The sequence below is a fragment of the Erinaceus europaeus genome, chromosome 1 (assembly GCF_950295315.1).
Source record: "Erinaceus europaeus chromosome 1, mEriEur2.1, whole genome shotgun sequence".
NCBI lineage: Eukaryota > Metazoa > Chordata > Mammalia > Eulipotyphla > Erinaceidae > Erinaceus > Erinaceus europaeus.
Window position 1 is genome coordinate 175,317,408 of NC_080162.1, and position 20,852 is coordinate 175,338,259.

General features: G+C 37.3%; 1 long non-coding RNA gene and 1 other non-coding gene across 4 annotated transcripts in view; both read right to left on the reverse strand.

The window, feature by feature from the left end:
* LOC132540893 (uncharacterized) overlaps positions 1 to 20,852 on the reverse strand; it is a 64,454-nt gene that overhangs the window by 28,967 nt on the left and 14,635 nt on the right. For all 3 annotated transcript variants that reach the window (XR_009552052.1, XR_009552053.1, XR_009552051.1), the window contains exon 2: positions 11,585 to 11,682. This is a non-coding gene — a long non-coding RNA (uncharacterized LOC132540893). The remainder of the gene's footprint in view (positions 1 to 11,584; positions 11,683 to 20,852) is intronic.
* Positions 10,343 to 10,477, reverse strand: LOC132542860 (small nucleolar RNA SNORA70). Its single transcript, XR_009553832.1, has one exon. It is a non-coding gene; the product is annotated as a small nucleolar RNA SNORA70 (small nucleolar RNA).

Genomic DNA, 20,852 nt, shown 5'->3' on the forward strand with positions numbered 1-20,852 from the left:
AACACTAGTAATGGGCCTCCCCTGTTACCCAGCAATTTCTTTCATGAGATTTACCCAAAGAAAGGAAAAGCACTTGTCAGAAGAGGACTGTGTACACCTATGTTCATAGCAGCACAATTTCTAGTAGTTAAAATTTGGTAGCAACTCAAATGTCCAACTGCAAATAAGTGATATATATATATATATATATATATATATATACCTATCATATATATATACTTTATATATATACATATATATATATATACTTTGGAATACTACTCAGCTGTTAAAAATGATGAAGTCGTCTTCTTTGGGTTATCTTGGGTGGAACTTGAAGACATCATGTTAAGTGAGATTAGACAAAAAGAAGACAAATAACAAATGACATCACTTATAGGTAGATCTTCATAAATAGAGATAGGGAGAACATAGTTAAACTTATACTGGGCATGGTATATTGTATCAAAGAAAAGCCCTCTGAGAAAGGAGGGACATAAAGGGGCTGAAGAAAACCTTGTGGCCTGGTACATGGTGATATGAAAAGACCTAAATTGTGTGTGAGATTGTTTTGCAAAGAACTGTCACAGGAAGGTGAGGAGTTATGCTCATGTGTCAATGACTGCACTATATGCCATTAACACCCCAATAAAAATTACAAAAAGGAAACAATTTGATAGGTATTTAATTGACAAAAGAAAGAGCAGCAAGCAAATAGATTGTAGGCAGGGATGATGACTTTTGGGCAAAAGGGCAGGATAAAGAAACCTTATAGACTTTGACATTGTCTATAAAAGAAAAAAAATTATTGACTTAATAATGATTGACAGGACTGTAGGATAAGAGGGGTATAATTTCACACAAAGCCCACCACCGGAATTCCGTATCCCATACCCTCCATTGGAAGCTTTCCTATTCTTTTTCCCTCGTTTGCAGAGTTTACATGCAAAGTGGAAGATATCTTGCAAATCCCAGATGTAGGTGTCAAAGCTAAAAGTCCATCTTAGTTATTTCTTTGGCTCACAGTGCTCAGTAAAATACTTTAACACATATTAGGGCAGATTGAGCTTGGACCCACCACCAGTACTTACAGCAGTCTTTATTTTTTATTTAATGCCAACCTTTAATATGATCTTAGAACCATATTAATAGTCAACAACTTTTGTTCTTAACACTATATTGTTCTAGAAATGATATCTTTCAGAAATAGCAAAAGGTATTATTAAAATACACTAAGATTATTCAGATTATTAAATAAAAATAATTGTACTATGCTCTTAATAAGCATTCAAAATTTATTAAATAGGTCTTGTTTTTGAGGGGACACAGACCTTTGGAAGTGGGAATGGTGGCAATACACATTCTTAATAACTTATAGTCTCACAAATAACTAATTAATATGAGGGGAAAATGGATTGAATGTCTCAAACTTTTTGATGCATAGAACATAGCTCTAGGTATATGCTCCTTCAATATAAGCACTTAAAACTTCAATTTGGTAATCATACTGAGTTTTAACAGTAGGCTCAAATTGTTAATACATTTCTAATAATGACTTGTTCTTTGAAATATTAAATCTTCCAAAAGCTTAGATCAACGAGAACAGAAACAATTGGTGGCTTTACTTTATAAGATTCAGATGTATATAAATAGCATAAAAAGACATAAATTATGGTGAGGTCTTGTATAATACAGAAAATACCAACAAAGGGATTTTCAAAGTTAACCCAACTGCCAAATAATCTGGATATAGCAATAACTATTAATTACCTTCTTAAATCCTTAGACAGCAGGAACTTTCCCCTTTCTTCATAAAACCCTATTTCTCCCAGGCCTGGAACCTCTAGGGTGGGGCTCACTTTCCTGCATGCTTCTTTCAGTTCATACCAATTGATACTGCACCTGCTGATCCCAAACTAATCAATGCAACCAGTACCACGTCAGCATGTTATACTTAAGAATGTGTCCAGAGACATCAATGTGGAATGTCAACCCTTCAGCCTCATTACTCTGGTGGGACCTTTCCTAGCTCATAGGATTCCTTAATTCCATTTCAGGTGGTTCACTTCTTAACATTCATTTCAGGTGTTAACTTATTAACAAAACCTCAAAACCTAGATATAGACCAGGGCCCATGAGATAGGGCATACGGGTATCCGTAAGTTAGGGGAAAAATATATACCTTAAAGCAAAAGTTCACAAGTTATCAGTGAGTCAATAAATAAAGCAAGCAAGAGAAAGACCTAAAAAGAAACCTTAAAGTACTTCATGAAACAGTCTCTACTTAGACCTAGATACCCTCCTCACCTACTTCCTATTATACTTCCCTCAATCACTCCAAAGCTAACCTTGTCAGACAAAGTACGGACTCCAAAAGCTGAATAAGGACAGGAGACTGGCATACTTTGATGATGACTCTTTGGTCACTACTAGGCCACCCCATCACCTGGGGCCCTAGTCAGGGAGTCCTGAGATTCCCACACAGACATGATGGGCCTAGACCTCTAACAGATCCCTCTCAGCACGGTCTCTGGCTATATCCATCAGGAACAACATGGAAATAACCACCCTTCTTATGGCTTCTATCTTATCTTCTTCCTTTTTAAATGAATTTTTATTTTATTAGTTAGGAACAGAAAGTGAGAGAGAAACCAGATACATATATATAGAGAGAAACAGAGACACCTATAGCCCTGCTTCACTGCTTATAAAACTCTCCCCCTGTAAGTGGGGACTAGTGGTTTAAACCCAGGTCCTTGCACATGGTAATATTTGTTCTCTACTGGACGTGTCACTGCCCCATTCCTCTTTCTCCTTCCTATTCCTTTAAAAATAGAAACCAATAAAGAGGACATAATCCATTTTCAAAAACGCATGTCCTCTTGTCAGCTCATAAAACTCATAAAACAATTAAAGTTTTATACTCAGATGCTGCTTATTCCTATATTAAGAAAACAGCTAGATTGATTTATAAGAACATTCTGATAGTCCTAATCCCCAAATTAAATTCAGAAACAAATGTATTTTTCTTTAAAAATTCCTCAGAAGTTCTAGTTTAATCAAATACAGCCACTAATGTCAACATAAACTGCTAATAGGCTGACAGAATTACAAAGTTACAAAGTATAATCTATCAGTGCCTAGGACAGAAAGTAAAATTGCAAAGGGAAAGAAGCAGTGCAGTTTATACTAGGAAAAAAATAGTTATAACTCTAATCTCATAAATTTGAGGCAGTAGAGAAGAAAAGCCTATGTCAAATTTCTAAAAGTACTATTATTTAATACCTGATATTATGATGCTTAGAACAGCCAGCTCCCAGAACATACACCAGTTATGATTATCTAATCCACTGTCCTAAATGACTTTTCATAAATGTTTCCTTTCCGCAGTCTCCAGCAACTCTTGTCATCACTGTCAGCTGACTTTGCTTCCCACTTTGCTACAAAGATGAGGGCGATCAGAAGGAACACTCAGATTCCTACTATCCTATTACTCCTACTCCGGTTTCTTTTTTCTTTTTATTTTTTTTAATCTTTATTTATTGGACAGAGACCGTCAGAAATCAAGAGGGAAGGGGGTGATAAGAGAGGGATGCAGACAGAGAGACACCTGCAGCACTGCTTCACCACTCACAAAGCTTTCCCCCAGCAGGTGGGGACCGGAGACTCGAACCCAGGTCCTTGAGCATTGTAATACATTCCCATACACTCTTTTCCCTGTTATATTGATAAATTGCCCAAGTCCTTCACCTGAGTTTACTCCTGTCTTAAGTATCAAATCATGTTCAAAATAGCCTATTCAGGACTACAGGTTTTCAAATTCTTCCATACATCAATTTTGTCCTCAGTACTCCATCATTTCCACTAGTATTTAAGCAGTTTTATTTATTTATTTATTTATTTTGTAAGTTAGGTTTATTGGAAAGAGCACACATATTCAACTTTTGTAGCCACATCTCTCAACGATTCCACTTCACAGCTCGGTTTCCTGAGTATGTCTTCTCCAGTTTATTTCCTTCTCCTGCCTTTCCACTCAGCACAACTACAGACTTCAACGTCTCCACTGACATCCAGTTTACTAATTCATAGACCAAGTAGACACACTTTAAGTGGTTCCTTGCTTCATTTTCCAAGATGTGCTCTGGCTTTTCTTCCCTGTTGACTGCTTATTTCTACTCAGTTTCCTCCTTTACCACCTTCCCTCTTCTCAGGAATTTATGTGTAATACTTAAATGCTTCACAGTTCCTCCATCCCACTTCTAATCACATTCCTTGCACTTGGTAATCTTTATAATAATTCATGGCTTTCAATATCACTTTGTCGGGGACAACACTTGAATTTGTCGCAGCGGTTCACAATTCTCTGAATTTTATATTCATGCACATATATACATTTAACAAATAAGGTCAACATATTCAAAACAGATATTTTCTTTTCTCCCAAGCGCTGCTCTTCATTTCCTCATTGATATTCATTCAAATGCTCAGATCAGAAACCCTGGGTTTATATTGATTCTTTTCTTTATTTCATAGCCTGCATCTAGTCTGTAAACAAATTCTGATGACTCAGCTTTCTATTTTAATATAGGATCTAACCTCTCCCTAACACCCTGGACTAAACCATTAACTTCTCCTCCCTGGATTATTACAACATCCTGCAAACTGGTTTTCCTGCTTTTACTTTTAACCCACTCCAGTCTGTACTTTCAACAAGATGAAAAATGATCATTTTAAATTGTAGGTTGTATAGAACACTCCTGCTTAAGAACATACATGCAGAATAAATATATTTATACAGTCTTGCAAATAAATCTTCCCTTTATATCAAAAGCCAAATTATTTAAATTGCCTACAAAGCTCCACATATCTAGCCTCACCATGACCTCTCTGACCTCCCAGTGTATTTCTCTCCCTCCATGTTCCTTAGCTTCAGTTATAATGGATTAAAAAAAATCACTGGAAGAAAAGAGGATCCATTTTATACCTGAGACTTTGTACTTGCTTTTCTTACAAGCTATGTCCAATCTGTTAACAAATCTTGATGACTTACCTTGAAAATAGTTCTAAAATCTGATCTCTTTTTTTTTTTAAAGATAATTATTTTTCTCCCTTTTGTTGCCCTTGTTGTTTATTGTCATTGTTGTTGGATAAGACAGAGAGAAAGCGAGAGAAGGCAAGACAGAGAGGGGGAGAGAAAGACACCTGTAGACCTGCTTCACCACCTGTGAAGTGACCCCCGCCCCCCGGCAGGTGGGGAGGCAGGTGGGGAGGCAGGTGATCAAGCCCAGAGCTTTAGCGGGTCCTTGTGCTTCGCGCCACGTGCGTTTAACCCGCTGTGCCACCGCTCGGCTCCTGAATCTGATCTCTTCTTAATACAAAAGTATTCTTTTGTGTTTTTCCCAAATATCTATAGGCTCATTATACTTAGACATTACCTAAACAGTGAAGGCTCTGACTTTCTTGTAACCCCTAACTCTCTGGATAGTCCTTAAACTCCTTATTTGGTTTGATATTTCTTCAAAAATCATAGTCAATCTTCTTATCACCAAGCAGTTTAATCATGTATTATGTTTACTGCTTCTCTGCAGCCAAAAATGGAAAGTCTATATATAAAGTCAGAAATATTTACTAGTTTCTTAATTGCTGTTTTAACCCTATTGTCTAAACTACAACTGGTATATAGCAAGTCAGTAAATAATTATATGAGTTAATAAATGAATCTGAGTAACTCATTACTATGAATGGAATTTATAATAAAAATGGTGTACCTTCAGAGTAACCTTTCTATTAATATCAAGAATAATAGCATTCATCTTTTGTTTAGCATCTTACTGTTTACTCATTTAACTATTTATTTTTACCAAACCACCACTGAACTCTGACTTATTTTTAGTGGTGTTTGGAACTGAACCTGACACCTCAGGGTATCAAGCACGAAAATCTTTTTGTATAAACATCGTACCATCTGCCCAGTTCCTTCTTTATTCTATAGGTCTTCTTCCCCTTATCTTTAGCAAGGTACTTTTCCAGAGGAAAAAAATACTTAAATCAAAATTGAGACCATCAATACAATTCTAAATATCTGGATCTTTTGTTGAAACTCAAGATTAGGTTGTGATGTTTTGTTGTTGTTTGTTGTTACTGTTTCACCCTGCTTATTTAATAACCTCAGCTGGTTAACTGACCCCACTCTTCTCTTTTGATTATGAAAGCCTATTTTAAACTTATTTAAGAAAACTCAAATGTATCATGATTTAACCTGTATGTCATTCTATTCTGTGACCTCTGGTAAAATTGATTAGCTTATCTGGTGTAGTTTGGAGGCTACAAACATAAATTACACCATAGTAATCTATGGTAATTTTCTGTAGACGCCAGACATATTTAGGATACCCAATAATAGTAGATGGATAGAATGCAACTAGATATTAATGTATAAGTATCAATTTGTAACAAAGAATGATAATTCTTTGACATGTGTGGCATACAAACTTACCTCCAAAGATGTCAAATTGTAGAAATGAGACCAGCTTACTTAAGAAACTGGTTTATGTCTTGAGAAATTCATAATTGTTACCTTAGTGAATATTTGGGAGATTTATCTCTGATACATCTTTTTTCATAACTTTGAGATGTTCAGGCATAAGCCTTTTCCAAAATCAATAACTGAGACAATAAATGCAATATTCTCTTTTGTTCTTTCTTGTATTAAACTTAAGACCAACTACATATAGAGCTTCAATCACAGCTTCCTGGGATATTATAGTGGACTGGAATATTTTAAGCAGACACTGTATGAGCTGATATTTCTACAAATGCAGAACAAAAATAATGTGGTTGCTATGACTGGGAAGTGTTTATAGACTTATATACTTATAAACTTATGTATTTCCTTTTCTTCGAGAACTGTCTTATTTAAAAAAAAAAAAAACTATACAAATTCTTTGCAATTTTAGACAGTGAAGAGTTTCATCACAGGAAAGATTAAGACCCACTATTCAGACAGTAGAAGGCGGGGCCGGTTGGTGGTGTACCTGGTTGAGCTCACAGGTTACAGTGCGCAAGGACCCAGTTGGAGCCCCACAGTCCCCACCTGCAGGGGGAAAGCTTCACAAGTGGTGAAGCAGTGCTATAGGTGTGTCTCTGTCTCTCACCCTCTCTGTCTCTCCCCCTTCCCTCTCGATTTCTGCCTGTCTCTATCCAATAAATAAATAAAGATAATTTAAAAAAAGACAGTAGAAGGCTGTGAAATGTGGATAAAACTGCCTTTGCCTAAGCGCCACATAAGGTTAGATATACTCTCTTTCCTGCACACACTTTGAATACACTAACCATACCACTCTAATCCTACCACTATCACTCAAGTACATTTCTTATTGTTATTTGTAGAATCTAAGATTCGTAGATTCTTAATAGAACTTGTGGTTCCTTCTAAACATTTGTTTTAAGAAAGGAACATCTATATGTATACGGGTAGAGAACTGAATTTTACTATATGGGATTGGGGCTACTGTGCCTTGTGGGAGAGGGATATGGCATTTTGGTAATGGAAAAGGCAGCACATATTTTGAGGACACGAGATGATGTACTCTTAAACGCTACTACAAACGTTTTACCAATAAAAATAAAAAATAATAGGGAGCGGATTAAGCACACATGGCACAAAACACAAGGACCAGAGGAAAGATCCCAGTTCGAGCCCCAGGCTCCCCACCTGCTGGGGAGTCACTTCACAGGTGGTAAAGCAGGTCTGCAGGTGTCTATCTTTCTCTCCCCCTTTCTGTCTTCCCCTCTTCTCTCCATTTCTCTCTGTCCTAACAATGACATCAGTAACAATAACAATAATAACTACAACAACAATGAAAAACAACAAGGGCAACAAAAGAGAAAATAAATAAATAAATATTAAAAATCTTTAAAAAATAATAAAGGTTGAGAAAGAGGGAAGGTGATCAAAATTAATTCATTTCTACTGATAAGTCAATCACTGTGGATATAATATACAGCAAGGGGACTATAGTTAACACTACAACGTTGAGTATTTAATATTGGTTTGCCAGATATATGACTTCAGGAGTACAGTTTCTTTTATTTTAAATGGTGTATGTATTTATTTATTGCATAGAAGCAGAGAGAAATTGAGATGGAATGGGGAGACAGAGAGGCAGCAAGAAAGAGAGACACTTGCAACCATGCTTCACCACTTGTGAAGTTTGCACCCTACAGGTACAGAGGGTGGGAGGGTGGGAGTGGGCAGGAAGTTGAACCTAAATCCTTTCACACTATAATGTATGTGCTCTACCATGTGCTCCACCATCCAGCCCTAAGAGTGTAGTCTCATACCACATCCACCACCAAAGTCTGCCTCTCCTAACCCCATTAACTACCATAATCCAGTTCAAAGTATAGACTTCAAAAGTTCTTAAAAGAAAAAAAAATGTAGCTATTTGAGTTTGATGTTTGTCAAATAAACTTACTGCAGCAATTATTTGGCATGTGCACATATTCTAAATCACTTTATATGCCTTAATCTAAGAAATTATTACAAGTTAATAAGATATCAGTAAAAATAGTTTCCTTACAATGAGAAAACCAACTTAAAATATATACATTACGCTATCCTATTTTAAATCTTTTAAACATGAAAACATATCATAAAATCAAAAGACAATATACTGGAAAATGATCTCAGCACAAATGACAGTAAATCATTAGCGTACCTTAATTTATGGAGATATTTTATAATGAGTAGTCTAGTAGAAAAATAGGCAAGGGAATAAACAAAAATTTCACTAAAAAAAAAAAAGCAGATACTTATAAGTGTTGAGGAAATGGGTGAAAACTCAAATTCACTAAATATGATAAAAATGAAAAGTGAAAGTAGTCATGTAATAGTGTTCTTATGTTAGCTTCTGTTAGTATTGCAGCACTGTATTCATTGATTTCTCATTCATGTGACATGGGGTGGGAGACAATTTAAGAAAGTCACTTCAGAATTTAGATATCAATTTAGAGCTATTCCATCGAAAACTATGTCCTCCATAACTAATGAAGTATGAGAAGAAATAAATGAATTATATATAAACTTCTCTGAGTCTTGGCCCAGAAAAAAATAAATGTCATTTTTTCTTACTCTTTCTCAGTTTGTGATACTCATATGCCTTTTCAGTTCCAGCACTCCACTCTCTGCCAACCTCTCAAACTGGCAAATATAAAAGGGGGAAAAAAGGAAATTACATTTATGTTGTTCAAGATATTTTCCACCAAAAGAACAGTGTGAGCAAAGGAAAAGAGACAGAAAACTGTATGGCACATTTGGAATTCTACAAAGTAAGCATCTACGGGAGAAAGATATAAAAAAAAAATAAATGGAAATGTCTAAATGGGGCAGGCACATCTGAAAAAGGTTCTTAAAAAGTTTAAGGTCCACTCTGATCAAAAGAGGTTTACTCAAGGTTTTTAAGCAAAGGGTTCTAGGATTATATGTGTATGTTGAAAAATTGTTCTGGCTGAGATTGTTAAATGTGTGTGTATGGGGGGCATAAAACTGGTAACTGAGAGATCATGGAAGAAACTACTGCATGGAATAATGAAAGCATAAATTTAAAATTTATTAACGGCTGCTACACAACACATTTAAAAATATTTGTTATGGGTATTTATATACGTTTCCCATATTTGGGAGCTACTCTCTGGCCTGACCCAGATTTCTAGTCCTATTTCTAACTCTGACACCATCTTCCTAGAGAATACTTTCAGCCCACCTGCATGTTAGCTGTCAGGGTCAGGCAAAAATTAGTAAAGTGTTGGGCCCCTTGGAATCTATGTAAAATAGACTTCCTAAATTCTTCCAACATGAAGACCCTAAATCTCATCTGCTATGTCCTTACCTTTCGGTTTCTGATTATTAAACATTTTGTTCTGCTTTATATCTTTTTTTTTTTAAGAAGGATCTTGATTTATTGTCACTGATTAAGGGACATCTCTGAGGCTCTCAGGAGTGTAGGGTCCGCCACTTGTCCAGGAGACCGTGGTTGGGGATGTATTTGACTACACACCCTTCTGGAATGAGGCCCTTTTCAGTCACTGTGACTTTAAATTTATCTGCATTAAACTTGGTGAAACCCCACTTCTTGGAGATGTGGATCTTCTGGCATCCAGGGAACTTGAACTTAGCCCTGCACAGGACCTCGATCACATGTTCTTTGTTCTGCAGTTTAGTGGGGATGGACATGATGATCTAGCCCATGTGGACTCTGGCCATGGTGCCTTGGGGCTTCCCAAAGGCACCCCGCATTCCTGTCTGGAGCCTAAGGTTAGGGACAGCAGGAGGTCAGGCATAAAATGAACACAGAGCAGGAAGGGTTATCTTCAGGGTCCTCTAGGGCAGCCTGTATGAGTAACAGGCTGCATACACTACCCAGAAGGCTGCTGTTTGCAGGCACTGCACACTGAGCACCATGGGGAGGACAGCACGGTCCTGCTTCATATCTTGATGCTTTTCAGCCACCAAGTTACAGATGCTATCATGACGCCAACCTGACTTCCCTGGGCAGATGACCTCACCAGTATGTCCTGGAACCTACCTCCCCAGAGCCCTGCCCAACCAGAGAAAGATAGAAACAGGCTGGGAGTATGGGTAGGCTTGTCAATGTCCATGTCCAACAGAGAAGCAATTACAGAAGCCAGACCTCCCACCTTCTGCACCCCATAAATGTCTTTGTTCCATACTTCCAGAGGGATAAAGAATAGGGAAGCTTCCAATGGAGGGGAGGGGATACAGAACTCTGGTGGTGGGAATTGTATGGAGTTGTACCCCTCTTACCTCACAATTTTGTCAATAATTATTAAATTACTAGTTAAAAACTATCTGATGGCAGAGGAGGACCTAGTGGGGGGTTGAACTGTTATGTGGAAAACTGAAAAATGTTGCACATGTATAAACTATTGTATTTTACTGTCGACTGTAAACCATTAATCCCCCAATAAAGAAATTTTTTTAAAAATCTTATTTAAGAGGAAGAGATATATTCACATGTTTGTTTCTTATTGAAACTGAAAATAAATTGACTTAAGCCACCAAAATACAATATTTACAATTAATATTTCAGCTAGCACAAGAAATGTCTAATCCTTTCACAAAAATTTGTAACTTACAATCTTATTCTTTGATTTTTTTTGTTGGATACTGACCTTCCTCCTAATTACTGCAATGAGATAGATTCTAATAAGTTGTAGCCTCCATGACGCCACCTATTTTTTTTTTTTTTTTTTGTCTCCAGGGTTGTCACTGGAGCTTCTTCACTTTGAATCTACTGCTCCTGCCAGCCATTTTTCCCATTTTTATTGGTTAGGACACAGAGAAATTGAGAAGGGAGGGGAGACAGAAAGAGAGAGAAAGACACCTGCAGAACTACTTTACCGCTTGTGAATGGATCCCACCTGCAGGTGGGGAGTCACAGTTCCTTGCACTTCATACTATGTGCACTTAACCTGGTGCTCTACTACCTGGTCCCAAGCTAGCTATTTTCAACAATATACTATCCCTCTTTCCAAAACTCAGGCATTTCTGATTTCATATGAAGAGAGGAAGATATTTACCTACCTCTATTTCACTGGTATGGTCTTTCTCTATAAAGAGTTACTGCAAATCCCCTTTGATATCTTTTGCTTTTTCTTCTCTGTCATCTTTTAACAGATTAACTGTTTAAGAAAAGGAAGAATGTAGAAGTTAAGAATACAGACTGCCTGAATTTAAATACTAGCACCACTATTTATTAGCCCCACAGCCCCAGTAATAACCTTGGAAGCAAGAAAAAAAAAATGAGGGGGAGGGTAGATGTACAGCTACACTGGAGGGAGGGGCACAGACCTTTGGTGGTGGGAATGGTGTTAATATACATTCCAAAAATAAATAAATAAAGGCCAAGGTTAATTATTTTATTAGGGTATCATATACATAAAAGATGACTAAGTGGAGCTCCAGGACACAATGTGTCCTCCACTTCCCCAGAGCCCTGTCCCACTAGGGAAAGAGAGGGGTATGCTGGAAGTATGGATCAACCTGTCAATGCCCATGTTCAGCAGGGAAGCAATTACAGAAGCCAGACCTTCCACCTTCTGCATCCCACATGACCTTGGGTGCATACTCCCAGAGGGCTAAAGAATAGGAGAGCTATCAGGAGAAGGGATGGGATACGGAGCTCTGGTGGTGAGAACTGTACCCCTCTTATCCTATGGTCTTGTAAGTGTTCCCATTTTATAAATAAATAAATAAAATAAAATAAAAAAGGTGATTAAGCTCATTGAAAAAATATTCAAAGGAAAAATAATCAAGAACAGAGAAATAGTAGCTGGATGGCGTGCGGGGGGGATGGGGTGGTGGTTAAACTAGAATATAAGACCAGTATTAGCTAGTTTCCAGTACTGGAGCCAAGGTTGAAAAACATCATGTTTGCTTAACTTCCATTTTCAAGAGTTAAAAATGTGATTAGGCAATAACTTAAAAAACTAGTAAGCTAGAAGAAAGATTAAAATAAACCAAACAGTATAAAACACAAACGACAAAGGGATGAAATATATGAATAAAAGTAAGAGACTTGGAGGATAAAGAGAAGGTATAACATCTAGAAGTAGAATAGAACTTGGCAAATGAATTTGAAGGATTAATAGCAGTAATTTGCTAAAACTGATTAAAGACTGCAAAGCAAAGAGTCAGTTGAGAAGCTCCATGCAAGCAAGATACATCAAAAGACATCAAAAAATAGACACATCATAATGGTTTTAGAAAAGTAAATAAGAGGGAGTCAGGCTGTAGCGCAGTGGGTTAAGCGCAGGTGGCGCTAAGCACAAGGACCCACATGAGGATCCTGGTTCAAGCCCTGGCTCCCCACCTGCAGGGGAGTCGCTTCACAAGCGGTGAAACAGGTCTGCAGGTGTCTATCTTTCTCTCCCTCTCTCTGTCTTCCCCCTCCCCTCTCCATTTCTCTCTGTCCTATCCAACAACAATGACAACAATAATAACTACAACAATAAAACAAACAAGGGCAACAAAAGGGAATAAATAAATAAAAATAAATATTAAAAAAAAAGAAAAGTAAATAAGAATTCTGAAATGAGCAATAGTACAAACAGATTACTTTCAAAGAAATAATTATCTTATGATCTAGCAGTTCCACATGCCTGAACACATTTTATGATGTATACTCTTGATATGTAAATCTCTAATAAGGATTGAATACTGCCTGTGGGTTAGACCATCCCATTATTCCATAGCTCTAAATAGCTTTTAATACTTTCTATGATAGAACTTCTCCCACTACAACTGGCTTCAAGTAATGAATAGAATATCAATAAATGCAGACCTGAAAAAATGCCTGCTTTCAGCTCTTTCAGGCTTGGATATGAATCAGTGCCAACACACTGTTGACAACAAACTATGTAGAAAAGATGATAATTTTCAAGGTTAAATATTATTTATTTGTACCATTTAAAGAAAGCAAAACAAAAATAAACCAGTAGGACTACACCTAACTGAAAAGTTTCTGTACAGCAAAAGCAACACAGAGACTCCTTACAGAATAGAAGATCTTTACCTGCCATATATTAGGCAAAACTCAGCAACAAAACAACAACAACAAAAAAAACATCCAAAAAAAGAGAGAGAGAGAGAGAGAGAGGAGAGAAGGAGGCCAGGCGATAATGCAGCAGGTTAATCACACATGGTGCAAAGCACAAGGACCTGTTCAAGGATCCCTGTTCGAGCCCTTGGCTCCCCACCTGTAGGGAGGTCACCTCACAAGTGGTGAAGCAGGTCTGCAGGTGTCTTTCTCTCCCTCTCTCTGTCTTCCCATACTTTCAATTTCTCTCTAAAGAGAAAGGAGAGAGAGAGAGAGAGAGAGAGAGGAGATGAACAGAAAATTCACTAGAGATCTAAAAAAAGACAACAGATATATGAAAACATGCTCCAAGTCATCAGAGAAATGCAAATAAACACAATGAGATACTACTCTACTTCTGTGAGAATCTCATACATCAGAAATGATAGCAACAATAAATGCTAGAAAGGTTGTGGGGACAAAGAAGCCCTCCTTCACTGCTGAAGGGAATGTAAATTGGCCCAGTCCCTGTGGAGAGCAATCTGAAGAATTTTCACAAGTTAGAAATGGACTTAACTTATGACCCAGTAATTCCCCTTCTAGTGATATCTCCTAAGGAGTAAAACATATATATCCAAAAAGTATATAATGTGTGAGAGTCAGGCAGTAGCACAGCAGGTTAAGCGCAGGTGGCGTGAAGCGTAAGGACCAGCACAAGGATCCCTGTTTGAGCCCTCCCCACCTGCAGGGGAGTCGATTCACAGGCGGTGAAGCAGGTCTGCAGGTGTCTGTCTATCTTTTCTCTCCCCCTCTCTGTCTTCCTGTCCTCCCTCCATTTCTCTCTGTCCTATCCAACAATTACTACATCAATAACAAAAATAATAACTACAACAATAAAACAGCAAGGACAACAAAAGGGAATAAATAATTTTTTTAAATTATATATATATACCTCTGTTCATAGCAGCACAATCTGTAATAGCCAAAGCCTGGAAGCAACTTAGATGTCCAACAACAGATGAGTAGCTGAGAAAATTGTAGTATATAGACAATGAAATACTACTCAGCTATTAAGAATAATCAATTCACCTTCTTCACTCCATCTGCAGTGGAGGTTGAAGAAATCATTTTAAATGAGATAAGCCAAAAAGAGAAAGATGAATATGGGATGATCTCACCCATAAATAGAAGTTGAGAAATAAGAACAGAAAGGGAAACACAAAACAGAACTTGGACTGGGTTGAAGTATTGTACCCAAATAAAAGACTCTTGGGGTGGGTGGACTGTTAGATCTACCATACTGGGTTGGGAATAGGGGCACAGACCTTTGGTAGTAGGAACAGTGTTAAACTATACTTCTATTAACTTGTAATCTTATAAATAACTATTCAATATATCAGGGGAAAATTAATTGAATACGTCAGGTTCTTTAACTGCCTATATTTCAGTCCGAGTATATATTCATTTACTCTAAGCTCTTAATGTTTCACATTTATAAACTGACTGAATTGTAATACTGGACATACATTTTTAAATCATTTCTAAACATAACTTTTTTTTTAAATACTAAGTTACCTACAACTTTAGCCCAGATAGCATAGCATCAATTGGTACTGTCAGTATCCAAGATACAGTTATTAGTAGACAACTTCAAATGACATAAATCATGGTGAGGTGAAATAAGAACGGTAAATCTTAACCATAGCAATTTCAAAGTAAACCAAGCTCCAAAGTAATTTTTCAATAATAATAATAATAATAATAATAACCTATTGCCTTCTTAAACTCTAGGACTGCAAAGAAACTTTTCCATTCTATTGAAAATCCATATTTCTCCCAGTTCTGGAACCTCTGAGACTTCGTTTGTATTTCTTGAAGGCTCTCCTCTTGATCCCCTACCCTGTTATATTGTCTCAGCTGACCTCAACTGGAATCTTACCTCTCCAGGGTCCTACTGCACTAGGGAAAGAAGCAGGCTGAGGGTTATGAATTGACCTGCCAACGCCCATATCCAGCAGAGAAACAATTACAGAAGCCAGAACTTCCACCTTCTACAAATCCATAAAGAACTTTGGTCCACACTTTGGTCCATTTCTCCCAGAAGGGGAGAAATGTTAGGGGAAGATGACTAGAGGGCTCTGAACTTCAACTCCATCAGGACCTGGAGAAAGAAGAGGAATTAAGAAGGACGTGCTAAATTAGTAGTAGTGTAGGTGTGACTTAGAAAGTATGAGAAGAAGAGTCGGGCGGTAGCACAGCGGGCTAAGCGCACTGGGCAAAAAGCACAAGGATCAACGTAAGGATCCCGGTTGGAGCCCCGGCTCCCCACCTGCATGGGACTCGCTTCACAGGCAGTGAAACAAGTCTGCAGGTGTCTATCTTTCTCTCCCCCTCTATATCTCCCCCTCTTCTCTCCACTTCCTTCTGTCCTATCCAACAATAACAACATCAACAACAATAATAATTACAACAACAATAAAAACAAGGGCAACAAAAAGAAAATAAATAAATAAATATTAAAACAAAATTTTAAAAAAGAAAGTAAGAGAAGGCAGAACCATAGAAAAAAGTAGCAAATATATACATATACATATAGTCATAGAAATAATACTGAACCCACATCTCTGACCTTTGGAGACCCACAGAGTTTCCAGTGGGTATGGGGACACAAATTCTGGTGGTTGGAATGGTGTGGAATTATACCCCAGTTATCTCATAATTTTGTAAAGCAATGTTATATCATTAATATAGGATAAATCTTGTAAAATTTGGGGGGAGGGTTGTTGTTGTTTTGTTTGTTCCTGAAATTTTTCAGTTTGAAAATCAAATCCACAAACCACCAAAACTAAAGTTAGAAAGATAAGTCATCTAGTCAGATGTCAGGTTAGCCATGCACATGGCCCAGGGTCAAGCCTTAATACAACAGAGTGTCACAGCACCACAGGAAGCTCCTGTGCTATAGTATGTCTCCCTCTCTCTGTGTGCATCTATCTAGCTATCTGAAAAAGGCAGTTGAAAGTGGTAAAACTGCATATAAGAGTTCCCAGCAGTCCATACATGTAAACAAATACAAACAATATGCATATGCATATACTAGAAGATCTGAAAGTTAATACTTTGTGAAAGGATTCCAAAAGTATTTTGAAGGATCTTGACAGGAATATGAAATAAGTATGTAATTTTTAAAATTTTTATTCATAAAAAGGAAACAGACAAAAACCATAGGATAAGAAGGGTACAACTCTACACAATTCCCACCATCAGAACTCTGTATCTCATCCCGCCCCTGATAGCTTTCCTGTTCTTTATGCCTCTGGGATTATGGAACCAGGGTCATTATTTCATATTCCTTGACAGGAATATAAAGTAGGTATATAAATTTATGAGGTAATCAATTTGAAATGAGAAAAATAATCAGAAAGTAAAGTTTCCAGATTGTTAAAATATGCACAATAATTTGTATTGATAGTTTATATAGATAATACTATACTACCCTATATAATACTATATCCATTATATAATATTGTTTAAAATGTATGTATTTCTTTTAAAAATTTTATTAGTGATTCTCTCCATTGGAAGCTACAGTAGTTCTCCCCGGGCTGCAGACATGGGTTGACTACTGTTTTTTTGTTTTGTTTTGTTTTGTTTTTTGTTTTTTGTTTTTTTTACTACTATTTTTAAAACTATATATATCTGCCTTTTTTTCCTTTCTAAATAACATCTACTACAGAATATCCTTTTTTCCTCTTCTCTCTTCTGGTCCTGATGGAGTTGGAGTTCAAAGTGCTCTGGTTATTTGCACTTATCATTTCTCCCCCTCAGGGTATATGGACCACAGGTTTTTGGGGGTGTAGAAGGTAAAAATTCTGGCTTCCAGGGAGTTGGCGGTAGCGCAGCAGATTAAGCGCAGGTGGTGCAAAGCGCAAGCACCGGTGTAAGGATCCTGGTTTGAGCCCCTGGCTCAGATGGTTTGAGCCATCTGTAGGGGAATTGCTTCACAAACGGAGAAGCAGGTCTGCAGGTGTTTATCTTTCTCTCCCACTCTCTGACTTCCCCTCCTCTCTCCATTTCTCTCTGTCCTATCCAACAATGACGACATCAATAACAACAACATAATAACTACAGCAATAAAACAAGGGCAACAAAAAGAAATAAATATTTTTTAAAATATTTTCTTTTTATTTATTTATTTATTCCCTTTTGTTGCCCTTGTTGTTTTATTGTTGTAGTTATTATTGTTGTCGTCGTTGTTGGATAGGACAGAGAGAAATGGAGAGAAGAGGGGAAGACAGAGGGGGAGAGAAAGATAGACCTGCTTCACCTGTAAGCGACTCCCCTGCAGGTGGGGGGAGCCAGGGCTCAAACCAGGATTCTTATGCCGGTCTTTGTGCTTTGCGCCACATGCGCTTAACCTACTGCACTACAGCCTGACTCCCAATAAATAATTTTTTTTAAATTCTGGCTTCTGTATTTGCTTCTCTGCTGGATATGGGTATTTTCAGGCTGATCAATACACCCAACCTGTTTCTCTCTTTCCCTACTGGGGCAGAGCTTTGGAGAGGTGAGATTCTGTGACACATCGTTGAGGTCATCTGCCCAGGGAAGTCAGTATTAAATTGCAACAGCATCTGCAACTTGGTAGCTGAATGGTGTTAAGATATAAATCAGGACAAAATCATTATTGAATAGGAACCAAAAAGTATGAATAGAGCAGATGAGAATAGGGATCTTAGAGTGGAAAGAAATGAGGAAGCTTTCTTTCTAGAGACCCATGACTAGCAAACTTTGCAGAAATTTGGTAGCGAAAAAAAGTCTTTATTAAACAAAAACGTATTTATAAAAAAAAGTATTTATTTCAACATATTCAGCTTTACTAAACAATGGCATACAACTGACATTTTACACTCTGAAAAATGTTTTGGACAAGACAATAGGAGGCAACTGGACTGATTTAATTACAAAATAAATGCAAATATCTTTTGATCTGTGAATAAATAAATAAATGTTATCAAATCATTCCTCACCCATTTCAGGTAGATTTTTGTATTCGATTCTCAAAACATACAATTCAAAACTAATAGCAGAATCAACACCTACACTAGTTTGTAAAGCATATCTTGTGGGTTTAATTTATGCAACATTACCTTCCATCTGCCAAGAAACATACTTACAAAAGTCTATTTACATTGCTGCCTAGAAACCACTATTAGTCATTCATAAATATACCTACAATCTAATAATTTCCATAAACTAAATACAGTAAATAAAAACAAGTGACTCTGGAATTTCTGGAGCCAGTCTCCTTATTTTCAAGTATTTCATTCCTTTTCTGGTGAAGGAATATAAGGAGAATAACATAACATAATACAGTATTTTCACTTTAACAGTTTTACTTAACTGGAAATGTTAAGTAATATTAAGTAAGAAGTGTTTGACATGGAAAGAATTCTATGCTTAACTGAATCACTGCACCTTCACTATGCTACATTCTTATTTATTTCTCAAAATATATTGTAATCTTCATGTCGCATACACACATGCACACACACACAAATACACACTTGGGTTACATTAAATTCACCTAGAGATTTTTAAGCACTGCTTTTTTTTTTTTTTCCAATGTTGTCCTCACTAAATGATATGAGGGGTGTGGGCACCAGACTTCTAAGGATAAGAACTGTTTCTTATAACAAAGCTGTATGTATGACTATTGAAGCCAGATGCACAGTGTAATCATAATAGTAGATTTATTGTTCAAATATCTGAGTAAATTTAATGTGTTTTAAAGGTGGAATCTTTTTATGTCTAGAATCTGAGTGAGATACCCTACTTAGTTGATGTTATATTTACCAGCTGATGAATAAATAGACCAACATGAAGGCAAGAGCATCTTCTTTTGAAGACAACAGTTCTATTTATACTGTTTATGATGCCTAGGAGCTGTGTTAAGCATTGACTATAGAACAGCAAGCAAGATAGGAGCTTGCATTCAAGAAGCTGAAAGTCCAATTCATCTGGCACATTCAACAGATGAAGTCAGCCACCCACTCATTTAACAAAATTAAGTAAAATATCTACAGCAAGATAGAAAGCTAGGCTGAAAAAAAAATGACATAACCACAAGAACACTCTGAGCCCTCAAGGCTCTCACAGGTGGAACGAAAACCATCAAAATAATTACAATATATCTGACAAGCTTGTGACAGAGTACGAACCTGATAATGAAAGTGTCAATAGATAGGACATTCCTAAGCATTTCTTGATGGATGGGGTAGACAAAAGCTAAAGGACAGTGTAATGTATCCAGAGGTAGAGGGTTCTTTTTTTTTCTTTCAAATTTTATTTATAAAAAGAAAGAAACACTGACATAAAACATAGGATAGGAGGGGTACAACTTCACACAATTCCCACCACCAGAACTCACATAGGCTCCTAAGCTAAATATGGGCCTCAGATCACATCAAGTTGATGGGGTTTACAGTCAACAATATTTATACAACTTTTCCATATTTGGGAGCTACTCTCTTCCCTGATCTAGCTTTCTGGTTCTTTTTCCAGCCATGACATCATCTCCCCAGACAATAACTTGGATCGACCTGCATATCAAATGTCAGGCTCAGAAAAAAATTAAATGGTACAGGGTTCTTAATGCAGGTGGAATGGCTGACTGATGGGGCGCAGGAAAGTGACACTAAGTCATGAAGACACTTGTACAACCTGCAGAATCCCTTTAAGAAATATAAATCCTTAAAATGCTAAAATCCTAATTGGGGAGTCCTGAGTCTCCCAAACAGACCTGATGGGCCTAGAACTAAAATAAATCCCTCTCTCCATTGTTTCCGGTCATCTTTATCAGGAACAACAAATAGACCCTTTTGTGGGCCCCCATAGGACCTTGCCCTCAACCTGGATCAACAGTGGTAGAGAATGTTCCATCCTCCGAAGGGAGGCTGGACAACATACTCTATGCTACACCTGAGGAAGATGGGTCGATACTGGGGCAGCATGGAATGTTCCTACTCATGACCACAGAATGTGAGCTCAGATCTAGAGCAATGCAGATGTCACACAGGCTCCTAGGCTAATTATGGACCCCAGATCACATCAAATTGATGGGGTTTACAGTAATATTTATACCCCTTTCCCATATTAGAGAGCTACTCTCTTCCCTGATCCAGCTTTCTGGTCCTTTTCCCAACCATGACATCATCTCCCCAGACAATAATTAGGATTCACCTACATATCAGATTTCAGACTCAGGCAAAAAACAAA